General features: G+C 36.8%; 1 protein-coding gene, 1 non-coding gene and 1 pseudogene across 2 annotated transcripts in view; 2 read left to right on the top strand and 1 right to left on the bottom strand.

The window, feature by feature from the left end:
- TMEM117 (transmembrane protein 117) overlaps positions 1–24,952 on the bottom strand; it is a 497,557-nt gene that overhangs the window by 337,778 nt on the left and 134,827 nt on the right. The gene's annotated exons all lie outside the window — the stretch shown is intronic.
- Positions 18,650–18,791, top strand: LOC130027292 (small nucleolar RNA SNORA70). Its single transcript, XR_008793030.1, has one exon. It is a non-coding gene; the product is annotated as a small nucleolar RNA SNORA70 (small nucleolar RNA).
- Positions 21,277–21,373, top strand: LOC130027265 (uncharacterized; annotated as a pseudogene).

Raw genomic sequence — 24,952 nt, 5'->3', positions numbered from 1 at the left:
CTCAGAAAGAGTGGAACAGACATAGAAGGACTGCACTCATTTGTGGAATTTAAAATATCATACTATGAGACTGGGCTGGAGCAATATCACAGCGGGAAGGGCATTTGCCTTGCACGCAACCGACCTGGCTGACCCGGGTTCGAATCCTCCACCCCTCTCGGAGAGCCCGGCAAGCTACTGAGAGTATCTCGCCCACACAGCAAAGCCTGGCAAGCTCCCCGTGACGTATTCGATATGCCAAACACAACAAGTCTCACAATGTTACTGGGCATGCTCGAGCAAATCTATGAACAATGGGAAGACAGTGCTACAGTGCTACAGTGACCCCGAGGACGGACCAGGAATGTTGCTCCATAGTTGGAAGCCTGTCTCATGAGCTGCGGGAGAAGACAGCTGGAATAGAGAAGGGATCACTAAGTCAATGATGGTTGGAGGGATAGTTATGAATGGAAGGTGTGTGCTGAAAGTAAATAAAGAACCAAACATGATAGCCTCTCAGTATCTGTACTGCAAACCATAATGTCCAAAAGTAAAGAGAGAGTATGGGGTAAACTATCTGCTACAGAGACAGGGGAAGGTTGAGATGGGGGAGATATTGGGAACATTGGTGGTGGAAATGTGCACTGGAGGATGGAGGGGTATTTGATCACTGTATAACTAAAATTCAAACATAAAAGATTTGTAACTGTATCTCAGGGTGATTCCATTTAAAAATATTTTTAATCAGCATACAATTAAATATCTAATTGTGTTATTATATTTTCATTATTTATGCTGAGTTTATTTATGGAAATTGTTTCTTTATGGTGAGTACCTCACATCTCTTCCCAACTTCACATTCATAATAGTCATCTGAAATTGGCTATGGTGGAAAAATTTGCATAATGAAAATTAACAAACTCTATAAATCATTCCCCTTCTCCCCTTAACCAGAAAACTTAATTTATATGGTTACTAGTACATCACTGAACCAAGAAATCTAATCAATCAAAATATGGCAAGGATCTTATGGAGAAAAAGTAACTTTGAAAATCAATTTACTAAGTACCTACTAAAGCCTAACATGACTCCAGAAAGCAACTAAATAAATTAAAAAATTATCATTTGTATTATATCAAGACTAAAAATATATTATATGAGGCTAGACTATAATCATTTTAGGAAAGCTCTTGATCACAATTTTAATTAAGTTAAATAGGAAAGACCTTATTGAGAAAAATAACTCATGTGTTAGATCTCAATAATTTAAAATATTCATCACAAATTCAATTTCTCCATACATATATAAATAAAAATTTCAATAGTTTTCAGTAGAACTTGATACTCATTCTAAATTGTACACAAAAGATCAATATTGTAATGGCAATCAATATTTCTGAATAACAAAGCTAGCTTATTCTTAAATACTAATACCAATATGATAAATTTGTAGTAATTAAGATAACATTCTATAAGTGTTCAGAATATTCTGAATGTTTAAACTAGAGGGTTCAGAAACAAAGTTTTACAATAGTGCAAAACTGATATTGATATAGATGATGTCAGAGATTTCTTGAGGGTGGTCAGAATCTAGTGTAAGTTGTGCTAGGCAAAGAGTTAACTTAAAATTAAAACAAACTGTGGCCAGATAGATAACATAAATGACGATTAGGGGGTTTTTTGGCTTTTTGGGTCACACCCGGCGATGCACAGGGGTTACTTCTGGCTCATGCACTCAGGAATTACTCCTGGCAGTGCTCGGGGAACCATATGGGATGCTGGGAATCGAACCTGGATCGGCTGCGTACAAGGCAAATGCCCTACCATCTGTGCTATCGCTCCAGCCATGACAATTGATTTTTAATTAACATTTCAATTTAACTAGCTAGATTAAACTAAAATAACAATCATAATTTTTTGACAGATAACAGCAATGAATGGGAAGACTCAGCAATCAGTGCTAAGCTTGCACTATACAATAGCCTCCTAACTGGCCTCCTTTATTCATTTCTTTAATAAGTCCATTCTACATTCATTTTTAATTAATATATAATATTCTCTGAATTGTTTGTTTGACTCCTTTTTTTCTTCTGTCTGCTTAATTGGGAAAGTTACATCTGAAATCTAACCATAAAAATCTATTAATCTATTTAATACATAGTACAGTCCCACTGAACTCTTTTGGAACAATTTCTATCAAAAATACCTCCTCCACCCCCTAATCCAAAGACTATAATGGATTCATCATTTTCAAATAGAGGAAGAGAATTCTTCCCCTTTAAAATGCATGAATTATGTAACTGAATTCATCAAAAATATCATCTCTAATGACTATTAATCTTAATGTCTAGGCAAATCAACTCACCTAGAGCAGGGATTTTAGCTTTCGTAACAATCACATTTTTAAAGACATAACACACTAAATTTTGTATGTTGAAAGTGGTTGTGTTTGTTTGTCTCTTGCTTCTATCACTTGAACCCTAAGTTTCTGGAGAGCAAGACTGAAATTCTACTCATCTTCAGACACCAAACATTGGACACACAGTAAATACTCAAGAACATTGGAAGAAAAATGGAATAAGCATCTATTTTCTAAACTCTTCACCTTTAAGATGATAACACTGAGACCACAGAGACTTGTAAAAATGTCAAAAAAGTAGTTTTGTAGGAAGATACCACAATAAAAACCATAAACATTTAAAGAATCTCTATGCCATGAAACTGGAGAACCTAGTAGAAATGTGCATTTTAGGACTTCTTATAATATCCTAAGGATGAATAAAAAGTAATGGAGCACCTAAACAGATCAATTGATCAAGAAAATCAAATGACAGTCAAAAGATTCCCCCCAGAAAAAATACGTTCGGGTCCAGATGAGTTTCCTAGTGAGTTCTCTAAGCCTTTAAAGAAGACATACTCCCCCCAATCCTTTTTAGGCTCTAAGAAATCTGAAGAAGTGGGCCAGAAAGAAAATATAGTGGGCAAGAGAGTTTAAGAATGCTGACCAAGTTTCAATCCTCAGCATCTTATATGGTGTCCCGAGTACCACCAGGAGCAATTCCTGAGTACAGAGCCAGGAGTAACCCCTAAGCATCACCAAAAGTGGTCCAAAACAAGACATTGCAACAGAACAAATTTTTTTTTATTTTTTAATTTTTATTTAGTGCGACACCATGAGGTAGAGTTGTAGACTTACAAACTTTTGTGCTTGGGTTTCTACTATGTAGCAGTTACAAAACAAAATTTTTAAAGAAAATAAATTTGAAGAAACAGAAATCCCCCAAAACTGTTTCTTTAAGACAAACATTACCCTAAAAGCAGACAAGACACCACCAAAAAAAAAAAAAAGGAAAAATATAAAACTATTTCTCTGGTGAACATAGATGCAAATATCCTCAACAAAAAAAAATGTTTAAAAAAAACAATAACACATCAAAAAGATCACACATTTTGACCTGATAAAGTTCATCCCTGAAACACGAATGAAAAATAATGATTTTATTCATAAATGGAGAGAAGGCACTTGACATCTTAAGACCCAACATCCAATCATGAAAAAAAGAACCTCACAATAAAATGCGGGTTGAAGAAACTTTCCTTAACATATTTTAAAATATATTAAAGTCATTTACCACAAACTCACAATAAACATCATACTCAGTGGTGAAAAACCTTCACCCTAACATCAGGCACAAACAAGGTTGCCTACTTCCACCATTACTGTTTAATATAGTATTACAAATCCTTGCCATAGCAAGTAGGAAAGAAAAACATATTAAGGGCATCTAGAAAAGAAATGAAGTCAAATTCTAGTTGCAGATGACATTATGGTAAAGTTAAAATATCTTAAAGACTCCACAAAAAAAAAGCCTAGACACAATAGACTTGTACAGTCAAGTGGCAGGTTATATAAAAACTGCGCATAAATCTATGGTTTTTCTATAGGCAAATAATGAAATAAAAGTTAATTTTTAATACAATACTATTCACAATTGGACATCAGAAAATCAAGTACCTGGGAACAAAACAAGCGAAAGGTTTTTATAAATAAAACTATCAAAACACTGTCCTCCCGTTGTTCATCGATTTGCTCGAGCGGGCCCAGTAACGTCTCCATTGTGAGACTTCTTGTTACTGTGTTTGGCATATTGAATACTCTCGGTAGCTTGCCAGGCTCTCTGAGAGAGGTGGAGGAATCGAACCTTGCTCGGCTGGGCTGGCTGCGCGCAAGGCAAACACCCTACCGCTGTGCTATCACTCCAGCCCTAAAAACTATCATACATTACTAAAAATGAGGATAGGAGGAAATGGAAATATATTTCCTATTCATGGATTGGAAGTATTAATATTGGCAAAATGATAATTTTTATCAAAAATAGATTAAATGCATTCCCCATAAAAATATCCACGATAGTCTTTAAAGACATAGATCAAATGCTCTAAATATTTGTATGGAATAATAAATCTCTCAGATAGTCAAAGCAACTCTAGAAAAAATGAAAATGAGAAGCTTCTTTCCCCAGCTTCAAACTATAATATAAAACTGGTAATCAAAACAGTGTGATAGTAAGGATAGAATCCCAAATCAGTGTAATAAAACTGAATCCCAGACACAGAAACTCAGGTACATGGACAGTTAATCTTTGACAAAGGAACACAAAGTATAAATTGGTGCAAGGAAAGACTTTTTAACAAATGGTGCTGTTCTCAAGTCAAAAAGAAATAAATTCAGACTTTTTTTTCTAATACCATGCACAAAAATAAAATCAAAATGGAGTAGAAACTTCAATAACAGACATAGCATAATAAATGATGTTAAAGAAAACACAGGTAGAATATGTAATGACACTGAATATAGAGGTATTCAATGATTCACTACTATTGGTTAAATTGAAACAAATATCAATAAATGGGAATATAACAAACTATATGGTTTCTGTTCCACAAAAGAAATAATAACCAGAATCTAAAGATGCCCCTCTCCCCACAGACTGTGAGAGGCTTTTTCTCACCACTCATCAGATATGATCAATATCTGATATATAACATATTAATATCTATAATAACTAGCAGATCTTTAAAATAATTCAATCAAAAAAATGAGCGGAATAGATAAGCACAGAAACACTATCAAATAAAACACAGATGGCCAAGTAATGTATGAGAGAAAAGTGTTGTTATCACCTATCATCGAGGAAATGTGAATGAAAGCAACAATAAGATTTCACCTTACACTATGAAATGACTGACACGCATCACAAAGATGGGTTTGTTTGAAGATGGGGAAAATCACCCTCATTCATAGCTGGTTGGAATGTCACCTGGTTCCGCATTTTGGAAAACAATATGGGCACATAAAAAAACTAGAAATTGAGATTCCAGATGATCCAACAATTTCACTGTTGATATCTATCTCAAGGTCCCCAAAATACTTTTCAAAAAGGATATTTTAACATCTACATTTATTGCAGCACTATTCACAGCAACCAAAAATCTGGAAACAGCCCAGTGTCTAAGAACAGATCACTGATAAAGAAACTAGGGTGCATATACACAACGGGATGCATCTTGTCTTTGAGAAAAGATGAAATCACGCAAATTGCTGCTCCATGGATCTAAAGAGTTTCCAGCTGAGTGAAAGAGAGAAAGACAGACACAGATATCTCATATTCAGGAGTAAATAAACATGTAGGGGAATAACAAATGTCCCAGTGGTACAAAAACCAAGAACTTGTTTCTGTTGAAATCTTACTTTCGGGGGAGGATAGGGAGAATGAAAGAGGAAGGCAGACACTCTTGTGGAGGGTGTGGAGTTGAATGTTTTATGCATGAAAGCCTACCATTAGCCATTTTTAAAAACTATGGCTGGAGCAATAGCACAGCGGTAGGGCGTTTGCCTTGCACGCAGCCAACATGGCTGACCCGAGTTCGGTTCCTCCGCCCCTCTCGGAGAGCCCGGCAAGCTACCGAGAGTATCTCGCCCGCAGGGCAGAGCCTGGCAAGCTCCCCGTGACGTATTCGATATGCCAGACACAGTAACAACAAAATCTCCAATGGAGACATTACTGGGCCCGCTCGAGCAAATCGAAGATCAACGGGAGGGCCTTTACTTTACTTACTTTATGGTGCCTAAAATAAAATTAAATGAGTAAAAATAAAAGCATATATTATTAAGTACTATTTTTCTACGGGACAGAATATGGCATTAAGCACTATCTTTCTGCAGAACATAGGTAGTTTGTTGAGTTTGCTCTTACTGTAACACAAGTGATGTCACTGTTGGTACTCACGACCATCTGGTGCTAGGTTGTGCCCAGGGGCTCATGTCAGAGAGAAAATACAACAGGTACTTGAATACAGTTGACCTAGGTTTGATCCTAAGCACCACACATAGTCCCCTAAACAATGCCAGGAGTGATCCCTGAGCACAGAGCCAGGGGCAAGCCCTGAGCACCGCCAGGTATACCCCAAAACAAAAACAATAATGAGTCCAGGGCTTCTCATAGATCTATACATCCCTATAGATCTAATAGAGCAGGTCTGGGTTAGAACCCTTGCAGAGATTGGACAATGGGGGTTAGGAAGCTGCGGAAGGAGGAATGCAGGTGGGGACGTGCCAAGGAAGTGAATGAGATACTTTCAGTAGAGAACAACTGGTGAAGTAAACATGTGAGTATGTCTCTCTCAGACATATGGTATAGCATGTGCTAAGGGCCTCAGGTTTTAATCACAGTCTGACTTTACAAAGAAAGAGAAAAATATGGCATCTCAGTAACAAATCATCAAGGATATAAAATTACAATTGTTGTGGCATTATTTAGGACATATGGACACGTTTCTGAAAAGTAATACCACTGAAAAGAACCAGAAAACAGTCACAGAGAGAAAGTACATACCTTTCATTTGAACGAGTTAGAATAATAGCAATACTAGGAAATGATAAGTCAAAAATATTAGGATCACCTACTATAATATCAAGCCATCTAATATGCTTTATTTTTACAATTCAGAGAATAAGAAAGCATTGCTTCCACCCACCTTAACTTGTCAATAACTGAAGAGTAGTAACCACTCCTAAATTAATTTTTAAAAAAGAAGTGCTAGTAACCTGAGCCATCTAAAAGTTGCTCTCCAAGCAGATCTTCGCAGAAAGGAGAGGGCTCAATGGAATGTGGTGAAGAAATACTGGCATTTCTTTGATGTTTATGGTAATGATAACAATGTTTTAAAGAACTATTAACTGAAACTCCTAATATTTCCAGATATGTAAAGTAACGGCTTAAATTGCTAATATAATCATGTTATCAGTTTAAAAAATAAGAAAGAAATATATAAACTGTTTATGAGAAGATAGATATTCTTTAGTCTATACCTGAATTTCATAAACTTTACCGTGAAATTCTGTACCGTGTAATGAATCTAAATTTGGATTTTGATCACATATGCAATTGACAGAGATTTGAAATGCCATCTGCTATCATATTTAAACTTCATAAATATTCTCTAGAAATGTTCCTTTTCTCAAGGAAAGAAAGTTCTTTAATATAAGTTTAGTGGAATAAAAAATGAGATGTTCTAGCTGCCAGCAACACTCTTTTCCCAAAATACAACATAGTTGAATTCACAAGGAGTTCACAAATTGTTCAGCATTTCATTACTGCATATTCCTAAGTCAAAAGTCTATTTTTAAAACCGGTCAATATAATAATGAGAGAAAAGATAATTTCTTCCTGCATTCTTATTACGTTTAAGAGTAATAAACTCAATGTTAACATTCATTTTTTGATATATATAATTGACATTTATTCTATCTAGTTTTTTGTCTAAATTTCCATGTGCTAAAATTTTTTTATTCCCCCTATTTCCAAGTTAGCAAGAGAAACATAAACCATATAAATATTTTAAAAAGTCATTCAAATCTAGAGGAAAGAACAGAAGTACAGCAGGTAAGGTGTTTGCATTGCACATGGCCAACCTGGGTTTGATCCCCAACATCACTAAAGTTGCTTGAGCACTACCAATAGTGATCTCTGAGTGGAGAGCCAGAAATAAGTTATGAGCACTGCCTGATGTGGCAAAAAAGTTATGCACATCTAGATTTTTAAAAAATTTCTTCTGAAAAAAATTTCTTCTGAAAAACAAAAATCTGTTAGATCTGCAAAATTGTTTATTCACCCTGATATACAGTGGTAAAACGTTCCTTTCAACTTGACTTCTGCCTCATTCATGATAGTGGTGTAATAAACCCTATTTGAAGTTGTGGGCCAGTTTAGTCACCTTTTTACAAGTGGAAATATAGTTCTTAATCCAAGAAGATAACTATATGTATGTACATATGTAAGTATAAATATTTTATGCTTATATGACTAATGGTCAAAGTAACATTTCATTAATATTAAGAAATTCTGATAGGAAGATTTGGGTAAATCTAACTCTCAATCACCAGTATCCTTTGATATGATTTCACTTGTTTTCCCTCCCCCCTCATTCCTGCGCTTCCTTAATTTATTCAGTGTCATCCTGATTGTGCCCCCCATATACAAGTACCTATAGCAGAACTATTTCTGTCATGCAAATAGACATTAATTGCCTTGTTCTTGTTTCTTAATAACTTATTCTCATCAATACATGTGATCAATTCATGGTCTCTAGATGACTTATCACAGAAATACGCACTAAGTTTTATTAGTTCTCCATGTTATATCTGCCACCAACAAGAATATTTTATCCTATATATTGTTCAAGTCATTTTAATTTGATTCCATTTTCCATCAAAAACATTTCTATTGCTCAGCATATAGTCTAAGAAAATATTTTAATTTCCTCCTTCATTTAGCTCTTGTCTCTGCTGCATTATTACCCTTTAATGCAGTACACCAGGCCTGTCATATACACCGACTTATAGCTGCACTTAGTAATGTTATGCACTAGCTAACATAAAGCAAATGTCAAGAGCTCATTGTGTATTCTGATATCACTTTGCTATGCTAGTCTTCTGAGCTTTCTAACCTCATGTGAACAGTTTTAGGAAGAGTAAGGCACCTTCTCATTGTCATTCAAGCAAGACTTTGCTTCTCTGTTAAGAAGATGGGGTTCATCAGTTCAACATGAATAGAAGCATTCAGCATCATGTTGGAGCCACTGAGCTATATCCTAGTAATAAATCTGCTTCTTCTATTTGTAGCTTTATATTAGTGCTAATCCTCATTAATGTAATTCATTGTCTGGGAATGAAATTAAAACAAGAAGTCTACTAGTGTTTTTATATCCATCTCTGTAATATTTTTTACATAAGTAATATTTTTGCTGTTTGAATATATTTGTATATGTGTGGATTATGTATAAGGAACATATTAGAATTATTTTGATAACTTGAGGGTAGTTTTATTTCTGATCACCACCTATTCCTAAAATTTCAAATTATTTACATTTCAGTTTTCTCTCAAAAATTCAGAACTATCATCTAATGTTCTATGGCTTTGAGAATTGAATATCATTAAATCCTAAATATATGGTTTCTGTATTGTGTTCACAATTTCTTGTGATACCTATAAATGACCGTATGATACTTATACAACATTTAATCATTGAAACATATATAATGCATTTTATATCTATGCATAAGAAACAGTTAAAGAAATATTTTGATCCTTGAAGCAATTCTATAAAAATAATAGTATTGTTACCATCACCTGATAATACATTATATAAAGCAGAATTCAGGAAGGTTCCCTCATGTCACTTTAAGTGGTAAGGTAATGATTTCGAGAGAGCGTCCATCCTTTTAATGACACTATAATTTAGAGTTAACCAAATTTTTTGCACATTTTCTGTAAACTCTATATTATAGCAAGGTCAGTAAAAATAATTGTAAATAGCACACCAGTATTTTGTAGTTCTGAAACTAATCGCTAAATAGTTTGTCCAAAGCTACACAATAGTAAGTCATCAAAGACATTGAGTTCAACTTCTTTCCTGCTTCCCATATTATGTTTCCTTGTGTATTACATAAAAAGAAAAACAAAATTGCTATCTCATGCCATAAAAATTTGCTATAGATGAACGTGTATTGATTTTGTGTGTGTTCACTTTCTAGAAGAATGATGAATCCAGTTATAACAGATGGGCCAGTATCAAATGAGTTTTGGGGGGAAAAAACTAATTAGATCAAGTTACTGTCATCCAAGTACTAACCAGGCCCGACCCTGCTTCGCTTCCGAGATCAGACGAGATCAGGCGCATTCAGGGTGGGGGGCTGGAGCGATAGCACAGCGGTAGGGCGTTTGCCTTGCACGCAGCCAACATGGCCGACCCGAGTTCGATTCCTCCACCCCTCTCGGAGAGCTTGGCAAGCTACCGAGAGTATCTCGCCCGCACGGCAGAGCCTGGCAAGCTCCCCGTGATGTATTTGATATGCCAGACACAGTAACAACAAAGTCTCCAATGGAGACATTACTGGGCTCGCTCGAGCAAATCGATTAACAACGAGAGGGCCTTTACCTTTACCTTTCTACTGTCATCCAAAAGCTGTACCACTTGCAGTCTTTCACACAAAAAAAAAACAATGAAACAAAAAAAAATTGTAGGCTATTTGGATAGACAACTTACCACCTTCTTTGACCTCTGACCCAAACTGAGAACCAATGAATTAGATTATGCCTAGTTATGGTTAAGTGCAGCTACCAAAATGTATAATTAATTATCAAGAGTGATTCCTGAGGAAAGAAGTAATTGATAAGATCCTAATGGATATTCAAAATACATCACAGTCTGAGGAAGTCATACATTTATTTAACTGATAGAACAAAAAGTATAAAAGGTGAATTTGTAACCTAAAAATCCTAAAAATGTGATTTATTATCAGAATAATTATCTCTAAATTACTGTAGCTATCTATGATTAACATTCTTTCAATGTTTTTCACCTAATCTCCATTATTCACTAAAAACTTTAGAAAAGTTTTAAGTTTGATGTTCAATGTATGTTATGTTTCCTGAAGATTTCCTAGGTCTAAGAGACAGTTTTGACTTTTCCTAAATGTAAATATATCATTATTTAATGATCTGAGAGAAAATACAAATCTAAGAAGGAAAAAGAAATTTTAAGTAATTACTTGAATCAGACAATCATGTATCCAGTGGATCAAACTTCTTTTTTATTTTTTGTGACCATCTCAAAAATCTAGTTGACTAACTAGAGTTAAAAAATTCCATGGGGGGTATGATTCTGCCAATAGGTCAACCTGTACCTGCAGGGTGAGTGCATCAGCAGCCTGATGGTGCCTTCAGGCTTCCTGACACCCCAAAATTGCCATTGTGCCTTTGGCCATACCCCAACAACTTGGGACCAAGTTTACCAAGAAATTATTAAACGGCCAAAAGTTAGGTATGTGGGAGCCATGCCCACAAACCACCTATGCCTCAGCTATACAAGCACATTTATTGGCCTTACCTTAGAGACCCATAGATCTCAAAAGAGACCAAATGCCACAGATAATCTTAAACTGGCACATGACTAAACAGACTTGGGTATATTGGAGGGGGCAAGTTGGCCTGTGCCTACCCAAGCAGAGCCCCCAGAAGCCACTTGCTTCCACAATCAAAAATCGCCACCATACAATATCTCCAGGCCCCACACTGAGCCAATTTCACGAGGGCACCCCAGATGGAGCAGGTACACTTTCCCCGCCTATTCCAGATGGAATCCTGGCGACCAAGAGCTTCCACAAGCAGAGCCCAAGTATTCGGGTTCCAGGATTAAATCTCCATGCTGCATGGCAGCAGAGGCGCTGGGCTGTCCCTCCCCAGTTCCCCACCTGCTGCTCATCAGCCTGGCTGTCACCCCCACAATGTGCCTTCAGGTGCACCAACAGCCCTGGTCCAGAGACGCCCAATTGAATTCCAAAATGGATTACTGCCCTACAGAAAAGTCTCTGGAACCCAACCATTTACAATCTAGGATTCCAGAAGTGTATGGCTGTGACACCCAAGATATTAAAAATGAGCAATGGACAATAAATGATCTGGTGGCTGTCCCTGGCAGGCAGGCTTAAATGGTGGTGGGAAAATTAGAACAAAACATAATGTCCAAAAGTAGAGAGAGAGTATTGGGGAAATTGCCTGCCACAAAGGCAGGGTGAGGACTGGGATTTGGGGAGGGTATATATTTGGGGAGGGTATATATTTGGGGAGGGACACTGGTGGTGGAAAGTGTGCACTGGTGGAGGGGTGGGTGTTCAATCATTATACAGCTGAGTCTTGAACAGGAAAGCTTTGTAACTGTATCTCTTGGTAATTCAATTTAAAAAAAAGTAATGTGGAGTTTATACCCAATTCAATCAGCTTAATCAATGGCTGAATAAATAGCAGTACTCCTACATTTTAAAAAAATCCATGTAGTTTCTTTTTTAAATTCAAGACAAAGGCAAAAACTATGTTACACCGGGCACAGCAACATTACACAGCAGGAAACTGGACCTCAGCAGAGAGGTCATCACCACAACAGACGGCACACACCAAATTGGGAGTGAGTGATGCCAGATCCACTAACCAGGTGGTCGAAGTGAATAAGAATGCTTAATTACCAAGGAGGGTGTATGCTATGTGAAGAGACACATTAGAATTGTCGATGCTAGAAAGAACATTGGAAGAAAAATCAAAGCTGTCACATCAAAGTATACCTTGAAATTACATATGAGAGTGCTAATTATTCTGGTCAAAATTTGTTTGGTCAAAACATGCATTGAAGACTCATTTTATTTTTCCAAAACAAATACTCTAATTCTATTTACTTAAATGGAATATTGTTTCTTAATATCATGAATGGCTATAAATCCCAAAATAAAATACTATTTGAAGCTTGTGTCTGGGAGAGGATAGGTAATTTAGTTCCTATTATCCACTTAATTCACAGCATTTTATAAGTCAGAAGCTGTACACTTTGGTTTTTCGCTTCTTATATATTTATTTTCTGCATACTTAGAAAACTGTAGTTTCAAAAATAATCTATTCTATTTGCCAATCCAATGAAAAACATTCAGAATTATACAAATCTCCATGTGATTCATTGTTCTTTGTGGTTAAAGATGGGAATGAGTAGGATCTGAGATCTGCTTTTAGAAATTATATAAGATTCGCTTCCACAACTGTGAGATTTGAAAGCTTTTTTTTTGGCATCTATAGAAAAAAAATACCATCTGTCTCCTCATTAGCCTAAAAAAAGGAAAGAAAGGAAAGGGAAGACTTGACATGGCATACTGATGCCAACCTTTAGTTTTAATTATTTATTATCTAAACATACATACAGAAGGCTTCATGAATAATGCTTTCTTCTTTTGTGAAAGTGTAGGAGGAAATACTACATTTATACTGCTAAATGGGCAGATCAGATTGATGCCCATCTTTACAAAATAACATTTTTCCATAAGCTCACCAAAGAAACCAACTAAATACCTTTCCTGTCTCCTTGGTGATAGTGACACATTTGCTGCTTTTAAAAAGCAAAATCCCATAAACAAAAGATAACACTCTAAAAAAAAATCACAATACATTCACTTGAAAGGAGACTTGGGATGCAGGTCCTATTGCATAATTTATCAACGTGGGGCTTAAATAATATCCTAAAGGAATCATGCAAAAATAATCATGCTCCTTATTGACAAAGCAATTCCCTGCTTTCCATTCCACACCTCTGGAAATCTGCCTTTTCGCAAGTGCTTCCTGATACAACCTCATTGATGAAGGTGCTTTATCGTCTTAGGATGCTTATCTATTACTTTTCACAATACAAAAAGAGCCTCTTTGGTTGACATACTTTTCATCCCTATACTTTCAGTCATTTTGTTCACCATTCACTTCCACCTTCATCCCATAATCTCCGAGAAGAGAGACATCTGAGTTTCAACTCTGGCTCAGGATGCTAAGCAAAACGGGGGAGGCAATAACTGGAAAGTCATGCTTAATTTTCTTTCTAGTCTTAAATACACACAGATTTAAATGGTGAGTAATGTAGTGAAAATCCTACAGGGGATGAGGGTGGGGGAGGATAACCCCAAAACAGTCCTAATTGGAGGAGGGGGGAAAGGAGGGAGAGAAAAGACACTATCTTTAGGGTCAAAGAAACAAAGGGAAAAATATTCAGACTTTGCTATGTGTGTACGAACCTGTTCCCACCTGGAAAGGAAATGAGTGAATTTTCAAAACTGAATCTTGTGGAGATTGTTAAATAAAATACCCTTGCTACCTTGAAGGGAGAAGGAAATGGTTTACCCAGCGTCTGAGACTGGCTAGATATCTAGAAAGGGGGAAAAAAGCAAAAATCAACAACAAAATATAACTGAATAATAGGAAGTGGGAAGCAGAGACTTTCAGAGGTCTGGATCATCAGAAAGGTGAGGCAGAACCGGGTCAAGAACTTGACAGCAAAAGAAGGGAACAGGAGGGGGGAGGGGCTAGACCGTGAGAGGGACCTGCAGAGTAATTTATTGTTGATCAAGACTTTTATATTTTTTGTTTTCGAAAAAAGTAGGAATTGCAATTTTAATATTTCTAAGTCTGTAGGCTTCTACAATTAAACCTGTCCCCAAAATAACTTTTACATTCATATTTTGACATTTGATTTTTTAAAATCCCTATTAGGCCCTATTCATCTAAATGAGTTCCACAATTCTATTGGGTTTTTATTTTTCTTATTGCTTAATTTTATACAGCAAATAAAACTCATTATACTATATATTTAACGTGCGATTGGGAGTTAACTTAAGAACATACCACTATGGCTTTTATTGTTTCTATGAGAAAAATTCATTCCAAGTTTCTTAGAAGTGATTTCACCACAAAATTTTGGATCAGTACATATGGGTAGCTGGGGACTTTCTCTACAACTAAATTCAGGCAGTAAGAACCCCTGTAAAGATATGTCTGGTGCAAATGTTTGTCCACAGTGCCCTCTACCAGTTTTAATTGTAATTTCAACACAGGAAAAATAAAAAGCAAGAGCTTTTTCCTATTGTGAAATGAAAGTATGGTTTTTAAAATCAAAAATCAAACAATACATGTTGTATGTGTGAAGTACTAAAAGATAACATTTTAGTTTATTATAGATAAAAATTTTATCACCATTCACTTGATCATGACACACAAAAAAAGCTCCTTGAAGAACCAATTTTCCAAGGATTTCCTTGTTTATTTGTATTTTTTTTCTTTAAAATTAAGGACCTCAGTATGGATATAAAAATGAATTATTTCAAGCATAATGCTTTTGTGATTTGAATTTTCTAAAATCATATTTCCTTTTTTAAAATGGCGCATGATTCCTGAACAGAACTTTTTAATAGTACAAGAGTCAGAGAAAAAAATATCCTATGGTAACTTCATTTGTGTCTGAAATCTGAAATATCTAATTTATACTTTATTACTGAAGTCACACAATTTGTTTTTACTGAACTGAATTTACAAAGATTTTTTTTCTTTCTTCTTTTTTTAAGGTGTTCCTTGAAATATAAAATCTCCTACATGAAGTTGATAACAGGAATTATGGTGGGGAATAAGGGACAGTAACATAGAAATTATGGCATTTTACAGTATCCTTAGGTTAAGTACAAGATAATTCACCTTATGTTTAATTTATTTTCATATACTCATTAAAATATTTCACAGAACCTGAGGAAAAAGACAAGATAATGAATCAAGTTTCCAAAGGAAGAACAAAGGGAAGGTAATTAAGAGAGAGAGAGAGAGTGAAAGAGAGAGAGAGAGAGAAGGGCCAATATAATGCACAATCTTAAAATAATTTAGTAATTAAGAAATGGTAAAACAAATGTCCATTTTCCTTACTACATCAAGGTATGTTTGTGGAGCCTGCAACAGGCACCAGAGCAGATAAGGCCTGTCACTGCATAGTGACCCAGTAGGGAGTGTCCGGGCGCATTTGACAAGCACCAGGTATCTGGCGTTGAGCCCCAGCCTCCAAGAATTGTCACCTAACTTCATTCTTTACTGCAACACCTAGCCTTATCTGGTATTGGGCTGGGGCAAAGCAGAGTTGGAAAGGTGATAGGTCAGTAATACTTAACTTTATGTAATTGGACCTTCCTCATAAGCCAAGACCCTTTATATATGTGTATGCAGTTGACAATAAAGTGAGTGGCCATCAGCTTCTCCTGGAGTGGTTCTTCGGTGCACCCCTTATCCTGTTATCCTTCACCTCACGTCTATTCAGGCTTGGAGTGCAACGTGCTGGGTGCGTTGGGGAAAACTGTTCCCATAATACGTTTATCTCTGGATTTATATTTGTATATTTGTATCTGTAGATCATATTTTTACCATGCATATAATAAATTATCAAAAAGAGTAAGGTTAGGATAACAGTAATAATACTGGCACTTTAGTGGTTTTCAAAGTGTGACTCCAGAATCAGCACCATTGTTATCACCTGGGAATTTGCTGGCAATTCCCGGGTCCCACTCCAAAGATCTTTTGTTGTTGTTTTTTGGGGGTCACATTCAACAATGCTCAGGGCTTACTCCTGGCTCTGCACTCAGGAATCACTCCTGGCAGCCTCAGTGACCCTGTGGCAGAGGTTGAACCTGGTTCAGTCACGTGCAAGGTACCAGCTGTGTTATCACTCCGGCTCTCATTCTGATGCAGAATATCCAGGTTTTGCAAATTCTCTAGGTAAAGTTTGGGATCTATTGTTATAATTGAGTAAATATTTACCTTAATAAAAGACAAATTCAAAAGACAAATTCTGAACATTTTGTCGCAAATTCTGTGATGACTTTGAGCAGCTTGATCTTAGGTATCATTTTCCTCATTTTTAAAGACAATAATACTTATGTCAATACTTAAGTAGCAAACTACTTGAGACATGTGGGGGTTTTTGAGACTAATAAATAATTCATTAATTAAATGGGCTTACTGAGCACCTAACTGTGTGCCAAAAACCATTACAGGTGTTAGGAATCTATCGTTGACTGAAACAAGTCCTCTATATTTCACATGGAACAAAACACAGGGTTTTTTTAAATTTATTTTCATGAAGTTGTTCACAATAATAGATTACATTCAATATTTCGACACCAGTCTAACCACCATTATACCTTCCCACCACCATTATTTTGAAATTTCCTGCCACCACTCAAACCTGCCAAAAGGACAGATACTAGATAATTTATTTTGTATTGCTTGTTATGAATCGCATAAGATGTTGCTTCTGGAATTCTAAAATTTTACATAATTAGGGTCTGGAGAAATCTCTGCTTCGAGCTGCTCGGTTCCAAGATTCTTTTGTGTGTCTCTGGATCATGACAGTTCCAGAGTTTCAATAACAGCCAAAGGCAGCTTATGTGACCTCCAAGGTCCCATAGGCACGGGGAGGCCTGAGTTTGCTGCCATTGCTCCCGTGAACCTGAGCTTTTTTTTTTTGTACCTGAGCTTTTCATTGGGTTGTGGGAGTTGGCGCCCACTGGGGTTCCTATCTGAGGCAGCCGGTGAAATCGGTAGGGCACAAAGTCTAGAGGTATCTCTGTAGTGATGAGATTCTCAGTTCTGAGATTTTTTTATGTGTGTCACAAAACACAGTTGAAATAACAAACATGCAGTACTAATTCGGAGGGGCTGATAAAAAGCATCACAACCTGTGAGCTTAAACAAGACCTCTAATGTTTCATAGTTCTGGAAATTAGAAGTCTGAGATATCTCCTATAACCTGATTATTTTTATAAATGTCATATCACCAAGCTATATTCCGAGGTACTGCAGGCTTCCAAAACATATTTTTTTTCAGGCTGGGTGCAAGGCGGGTACCGGAAGAAGGAGACAACACAATTTCAGGCTTCTTTAATCCAATATAAAGTCATTAAAAAGCATAATTGAGGTTTCCCTAAGAAAGAATAAATTCTGCTTCAAAATGGCAACATCAGCTCCTGTCAAAGAGATGGCAAGCTGCCAATCCGGCCAGCAAGATTTTTCAACCTGGCCAGCCCCATAATTACATGAGCCAATTCCTTGTATTATTTTATATACATAATATATGACGTGTGTTTTATATGAAAGAATATTTCCATTCACCCACTACTTTTTGCCTCATGTTGTGAAGAACCCTGACATACATTTCCCCTATGACTCTTCTTTCTCAAACCGAACCTGAACTTCTTAGAGCTTCAGAGCTCGTCACAGAGCCCCTTCGAATTGGCCACCAATAAATAAAATAAGAATAAAACCTTATTATAACCAAAAATATTAAATATAAAATAACGCGGGTTCCGGGGTCGAGATCTCCCAGCCTACTCGGATTGGAGTCGAGCATCCTCCACCCAGATTAAATAAATCATATTTAAAAAATCATATACAAATCAAAGAATTGGTTTTTACATTCTGTGGATCTTCTGTGGACCTTTCTGTGCTATATGAACTTGGAACTTTATATACTACAGACAAGGTCACATACAAGGTCTCAATCACTTCTGCAGCATGGTGCAGATAAACATGATGACCGACTGCTGTGGACTATATGGCTCCCTACAGGTACCCTATACACTGCTCTGGAACTTATGACTAGGAAAAGCAAGTTCACCGATATGAATGTACACTGAGCACAAGTCAAGAGTAGCCCTGGGCACTGCTAGTGTGGCCCCCAAACCTTATAATAATGATAACAATAATAATATTTTCTGCAGCAAATTAATCTGATTACTCTTCACCCTGTGGGGCTGCATACATAGCACTGTATAGTGAATACAAACTGTCATCTTCTTAAGAGTGTTTGCAGCCTGTTGATTGTATGGATTGTGCTAAAGGACTCTGGAGGTGAGCCTTTCTGGTATCTTATGAGAGGAGGAGGTCTCAACAAAGTCGTACTGAACAAATCCAGTAATACATTAAAAGGATGCCACATAATAACTGAATGGAATTTAATCCAGGTATGAAAATTTGGTTCCACATATGCAGATTATTATTGTAATACACCACAACAACAAATTGGAATATAACACCTGCATTGCAAACCACAACACCTAAAAGGACAGAGAGAGCAAAAGGGAATGTGCCTGCCACTGAGGGGGGGGTGGGGGAGGATGGAGGAGGATGGAGGTAGGGATACTGGAATCACTGGTGGTGGAGAATGGGTACTGGTGGAGGGATGGGTACTCGATCATTGTATAACTGAAACTTAAGCATGACACTTTTTAAGTCTGGAACTGTACCTCATGGTGATTCATTAAAAAAAAATAATAATAAGTTTAAAAAAAACCTGAGGTCAATCCCTGGTACCTCATATGAACCCACAAGCCTGTCAGGCATGATCCCTGAGTGCAGAGTCAGGAGTAAGCCTTGAGCACTGTCTGATGTGGCCTCCAAATAAGCAACAACAACACAAGACAATGTAACAATAAGAAAAAAATTGGTACTAAAGTTCTATTATATATTTTATACGTCTATGTATATTATATATAGATATATATCTTATATTTTATATAAGTTAGACTTGGAAAGACATCCCCATGACTCAATGATGAAGTGAATTTTATGATTTTCCCAATTAGTAAAATATTACACTAAATCCCCACTGCAGTTACAGTTACCATATTCTCATCAAACTGACACCCTCTTTAATGCACCTTATGTCACTGGACAAAGAAAGACTACTTAAGTACATTGGGTACATTTGATCACTCATATTTCCCCAGAAATCTAATTAAAATGTAATAGCAAGAAAAGAGATATTTTATTAAATTCCTCAGATCCATTTTAATTTCCTAAAACAGTGAGCATGCAATAATGTGCTAATTTCCATGGACAATGTACCATTTTAGAATGGAATAAAAAATATATTCAAAGGAGAGGTTGAAAATCTTTCAGTCAGGGGATTATGTCTTTATTGCTTTTCTACTGTTTGCCTGCTGTGGGAATTTAAACAAGTCCCCTAAGACTTCTCTCGGTTTCATTTGTACCTCGTTTGTAAAATAAAGAATAATACTTAATAACTATCTCATAGGGTTAGACTGGAAAAGTAATGAGCTAACATAGATAGGAAAATACTTTGAGATATTTAAATCAAAATCCACTATCTTAAATCCTAATTAATTTTAATGAATTCATGATGAACCCAAGTACAATTAAAGTATACACAATATAGTTATGTTATAAGCTATATGAAATTTTTACACATAAGACATCAAATACGGTTATTCTCACCTTTTAGATTATTGGCCAAAGGTGTAAAATTTTATCTTCTTATAATACTCCCAAACATTATTAAATAACTTATAAATAATTTTTATTTGCCTTGGATTCTGGGGACCATATCAGCTGTGCTTCAGGCTTATGCCAGCTCTAAGTTCAGGGATCATGCCTAGTGGTGCTAGGGGGAGCATATGAGATGCTGGAGGTTGAATGCAGTTCAGCCAAGTACAAGGCAAGTGCCCTATCTGCTATACTATTAATTTGGTCCCTCATAATAAGCATTTTTAAGGAAATAATTAATTACCTTGAAGTAACTTATTAATAATAAGATGATTTATTTTCCAAAACGCCAAGAGAAAATACCTTTGATTCACTTGACTCCTAGAACCTATATCTAACCACTGTTCATTCACATTTTATGTGAATTAAGCAAGTTAACAGATACTAGGATTGATATAGCAGTCTGAGATTTGATCATCCATTGCTCTAATATCCTTCATTCTAAAAGTTCTTTAAGTTTTTTCAAGCAAGTATCTTGTAACTAATATTTTCTAAGGCAGATAAACTAAGCTTAACACATACATTTTAAATATTACCAGAGGTCAGGTTTCCATTTTGGAGATACGGTCAAATGCTACAATATTGTCTAAGGCAAATATATAATGTGATCATCATCTCATTCAGATGTATTGCATTTATGGTGTATAGAAATAATCAAAACTAGAAACTGTTTCTTAATTGTCAGCAAATGCTTCTGATCCTGAAGATAAGTTTCAATATCCAGACTCATATAAAAAAGGCTAATTATTTCATTATGTTGTTCATCTGGGTATGAAATATAAGGGAGAAACAAAAATAATAATAATTATAATTACTATAGCACTGTAGCACTGTCCTCCCACTGTTCATCGATTTCCTCAAGCAGGCACCAGTAATGTCTCACAACAAATTGTGAGACTTGTTGTTACTGTTTTTGGCATATCCAATAGGTCACGGGGAGCTTTCCAGGCTTTGCTATGTGGGGAAGATACTCTCGGTAGCTTGCCAGGCTTTCCAAGAGGGGCGGAGGAATCGAACCCAGGTCGGCCGCATGCAAGACAAACGCCTTACCCACTTCATTGCTTCTTGGCCTTAAGATCAAGTGTAGTATCTGTTCTTATCAGTTTAATAATTACTATAAAATAATAATTTCATTACTATTCTGTACAGGTTCTATTCTAATTCTATTCTGGGTAGAGCTAAAATTAAAAGACTTTTAACATTCTAGAAGTCTTAAGAACTTAGAGAAAATTCTCTGAAAAATAAACATTTTCACATTAAAAGAGGTTACCAATCTGGAATCCATAAGTAATTTGACAAAGAAATATCTGCTCAATTAACATACAAAATGTTATAGTTTACAAGTATGTAAAGTAACATAAAGTTAAAATGGGACTCAATTTAGTTCACTGCATTAGTTACAATGATTTTACTAACTTAGGGCAGTTATGACAATCAATAAGTCAGGTAATAAGTCACTGTCACTGTCCTCCCATTGTACATTGATTTGCTCAAGCAGGCCCAGTAACGTCACCATTGTGAGACTGGTTACTGTGTTTGGCATATAGACTATGTCACGGGTAGCTTGCCAGGCTTTTGCTGTGTGGGCGAGACACTCTCGGTAGCTTACCGGGCTCTTCAAGAGGGGTGGAGAAATCAAACCTGGGCCTACCAGGTCAGCCGCGTGCAAGGCAAATGCCCTTCTCTCTGTGCTATTGCCCCAGCCCCAGGTAATAAGTAAATAATTTTTTTAAAAAATGTGACATCAGTAGATGCTTGTGAAGTTGGCCTTGAACCTGCCTTCCTCAAAAAAAAAAAAAAACAAAATAAAAACAATAACAAAAAACATAGATTCAGTAACAATTTGCAGGAAAAAATCCCATTTTTAGAAAACCAAAACTAGTTGAGAAACTCCAAAGTCTCTCAATATGCAAAACCAAACTCAATAATGGAAGGTAGAAGGGAGGTTTGGGACATCCTCTTGCCTGAACCCCATGGTCTGTATGGTGTTATATTGTACAATAACATTGGTTTGTCCTTTCTACCTGGCCTCAGGGAGCTCAGTTTTATTGGGTTACACCCATCACAGTGCTCCCAAGACACTCCCATTCCTCTGTGTTTATCTTTTAACCTCTTCTCTGTGCTCTGCTTCCCCTACCGGTCAATCACTTTTATCCCCTAATCAGATTCTGGGTTGTAAGGTCAGATCCTTCTAAGGACTCTGGATTTATATTAGTAAGTGAAATATTGCTTTTCTCTTCACCTTATGTCCTCTGCATCATTACGTTAGAGTAATGTCCTTTTTGTATAGACACAGGAAGACAATCAATAAGACACTTTTGTAACTTGGGAGTTAACTGACTCCGAATAATATTTACTCTAGTTTAAGGCTCAGTTGTCCTCAGTTCCTAGCACCCCAAAAGCAGAGTCCCAGTGAGGGACTGGATGGACCCAGGACAAACCGTGAGCTACCCTGGCATTGAAATGGGTCAGGCCAAGCACCATAATACTTAACTATAAGTTAAGAGCATGGTGATGAACAAATTCTGTCATGATCCAAAGAGTAACAACTGGATTAGGACCCTTCGAGGGTTAGGAAAGACTAATCTGGCCTGAGCACTGTAGTTTGGGATCTATAGTGAGATGTCCCCAAGAGAACCACCCTATAAGCTTAATATATCTCTTGTTGTGTCCATACAAAAATGACTAAAATGACTAGAAAGATTATTTAGAAGTAAATCTAAGATGATCGTTGGAGTAAGGAAAGGAGAAACACACCCCTAGATGGTATGAGCAGATCTCCTAGCTGTAGGAGATCTTTGTCTTATCAGAAGGAAGGATTTTCATATATTGATTGTGCTACCTGTCTTAGGTACCTGTCTTAGGTACTGTCTAAGGCTACCTCCAATGCGAAGCGGTGGAGGGTGATACCAAGCCTGTGAAATGGAACACAGAAAGACTAGCACAGGGGACAGGAGGAGACTGGAAGGAGGGGCAGTGTGAAACTGGAATGGGGAGCTCAGTGAGACTGGAACAGGTGCGTGAGGAGGACAAAATAAATGGCAACTGGTCAACAACCAGTCTGGAAGCCTGTCCCCTCCTTCATGCATCTGCTGGCAGCAGCGGCTGCAGGCTGGGGTGGGAAGGCAGTTCCTGGCCAGCAAAGGCATGTGCTGGGTGAGAGAGACCATGCCACAGCCACCAATCACTTATTTGTTTTGTGATCACACAGTATACGTTCTGGAAGATGACCCAACTTATCTAAGAAAAATATTTGGTTCATGTGTTCATCTAGAGTTCCCCAGAGGTATGATATCTATCTTGTGATCTGAAGCTCCAACAGACCTGATGCAAACAAACAATCCAGAGGAAAAGAGATTGTGGTTCAGGCTGGTAGATGCCATTAAACACTCCCCTGTGAGCACTACTGAAAAAAAAAACAGATAAAATTTCCAGTAGTATTTTTGATAGGTATCCATATGGCTTTCCACAGAACCTGGATCAGACGACATTCCCACCAAGAGTAGATGAGGGTTTCTCAACACCACTGACACTGTTTCCAGACTTTTTGATATGTGTCATTGTAACAGGCAAGAGATGATACCTGATTTTTTAAATCATATACATGGCAAACCATTAATAACAGTATCATAAAATACAGAATCTCAGTCAAAAAAAATTTTAACTTAAAAAAATTTCTGCCTTCAAACAGTACAGTACAGTAGGTAGAGTATCTGCTTTTCATATAACCCACCTGTATTTTATCCTAGTCACCACATAAAGTCCCCTGAGTACCAGAAGTGATCCCTGAGCACAGAACCAGGAATAAGCCTGAGTAAGGCTGAGTATGCACCTGCCCCCATACAAATGAAAACAAAACCCTCCAGCCCTAGTTTTCTTTTAGGGAGGGAAACTTGATCTGTCTGAAAAGCCATCTCCTTTGAGATGATCTCCAAAGATACAACATGAACTTGTCAATCTAGAAGCTCTAATGGGGATCCTGCACAACCTAACAGCACAAGAGAGAATAAGCAAGAACATAAAGAACTAGAATCTGGGGCAAGAGTGTTAAGAAAGAAGGTAGCAAAAGTCCATGACTTTCCTAAACGCAAATAATGAGAGAGAGGAAAGTAACATGAAAGAAGCAATCCCGTTCACAATCGTGCCTCAGAAAATCAAGTACCTCAGAATCAGCTTAACTAAGGAGGTAAAGGATCTGTACAAAGAAAACTACAAAAAGTTACTTCATGAAATGAAAGAGGACACAAGGAAATGGAAACATATCCCTGCTCATGGATTGGGAGAACTAACATTGTCAAAATGGCAATTCTCCCCCAAAGCATTATACAGATTCAATGTGATCCCTATAAGGATACCCAAGAAATTCTTCAAAGAAGTGGATCAAACACTCCTGAAATTCATATGGAGCAACAACCCCCTCACGAATAGCTAAAGCAATTCTGGGGAAAAAGAAGATGGGTGGTTTCATTTCCCCCAAGCTCAAACTCTATTACAAAGCAGTGATAATTAAAACAACATGGTAATGGAACAAAGGCAGAGCAGTAGACCAATGGAACATGGTTGAATATCCTTACAGATACCCTCAAATATATGATCATCTAATCTTTGATAAGCGAGCAAGAAATGTGAAGTGGAGCATGGAAAGCCTCCTTAACAAATGGTGCTGGCAAAACTGGACAACTACATGCAAAAAAAATGGGTTCAGACCTCCACCTAACACCATGCACAAAAGT

The sequence above is a fragment of the Sorex fumeus genome, unplaced genomic scaffold (genome assembly GCF_029834395.1).
Source record: "Sorex fumeus unplaced genomic scaffold, SorFum_2.1 ptg000036l, whole genome shotgun sequence".
NCBI lineage: Eukaryota > Metazoa > Chordata > Mammalia > Eulipotyphla > Soricidae > Sorex > Sorex fumeus.
Note: the sequence above shows the minus strand (reverse complement) of the source record. Positions and strands in the feature narration are given on the sequence as shown.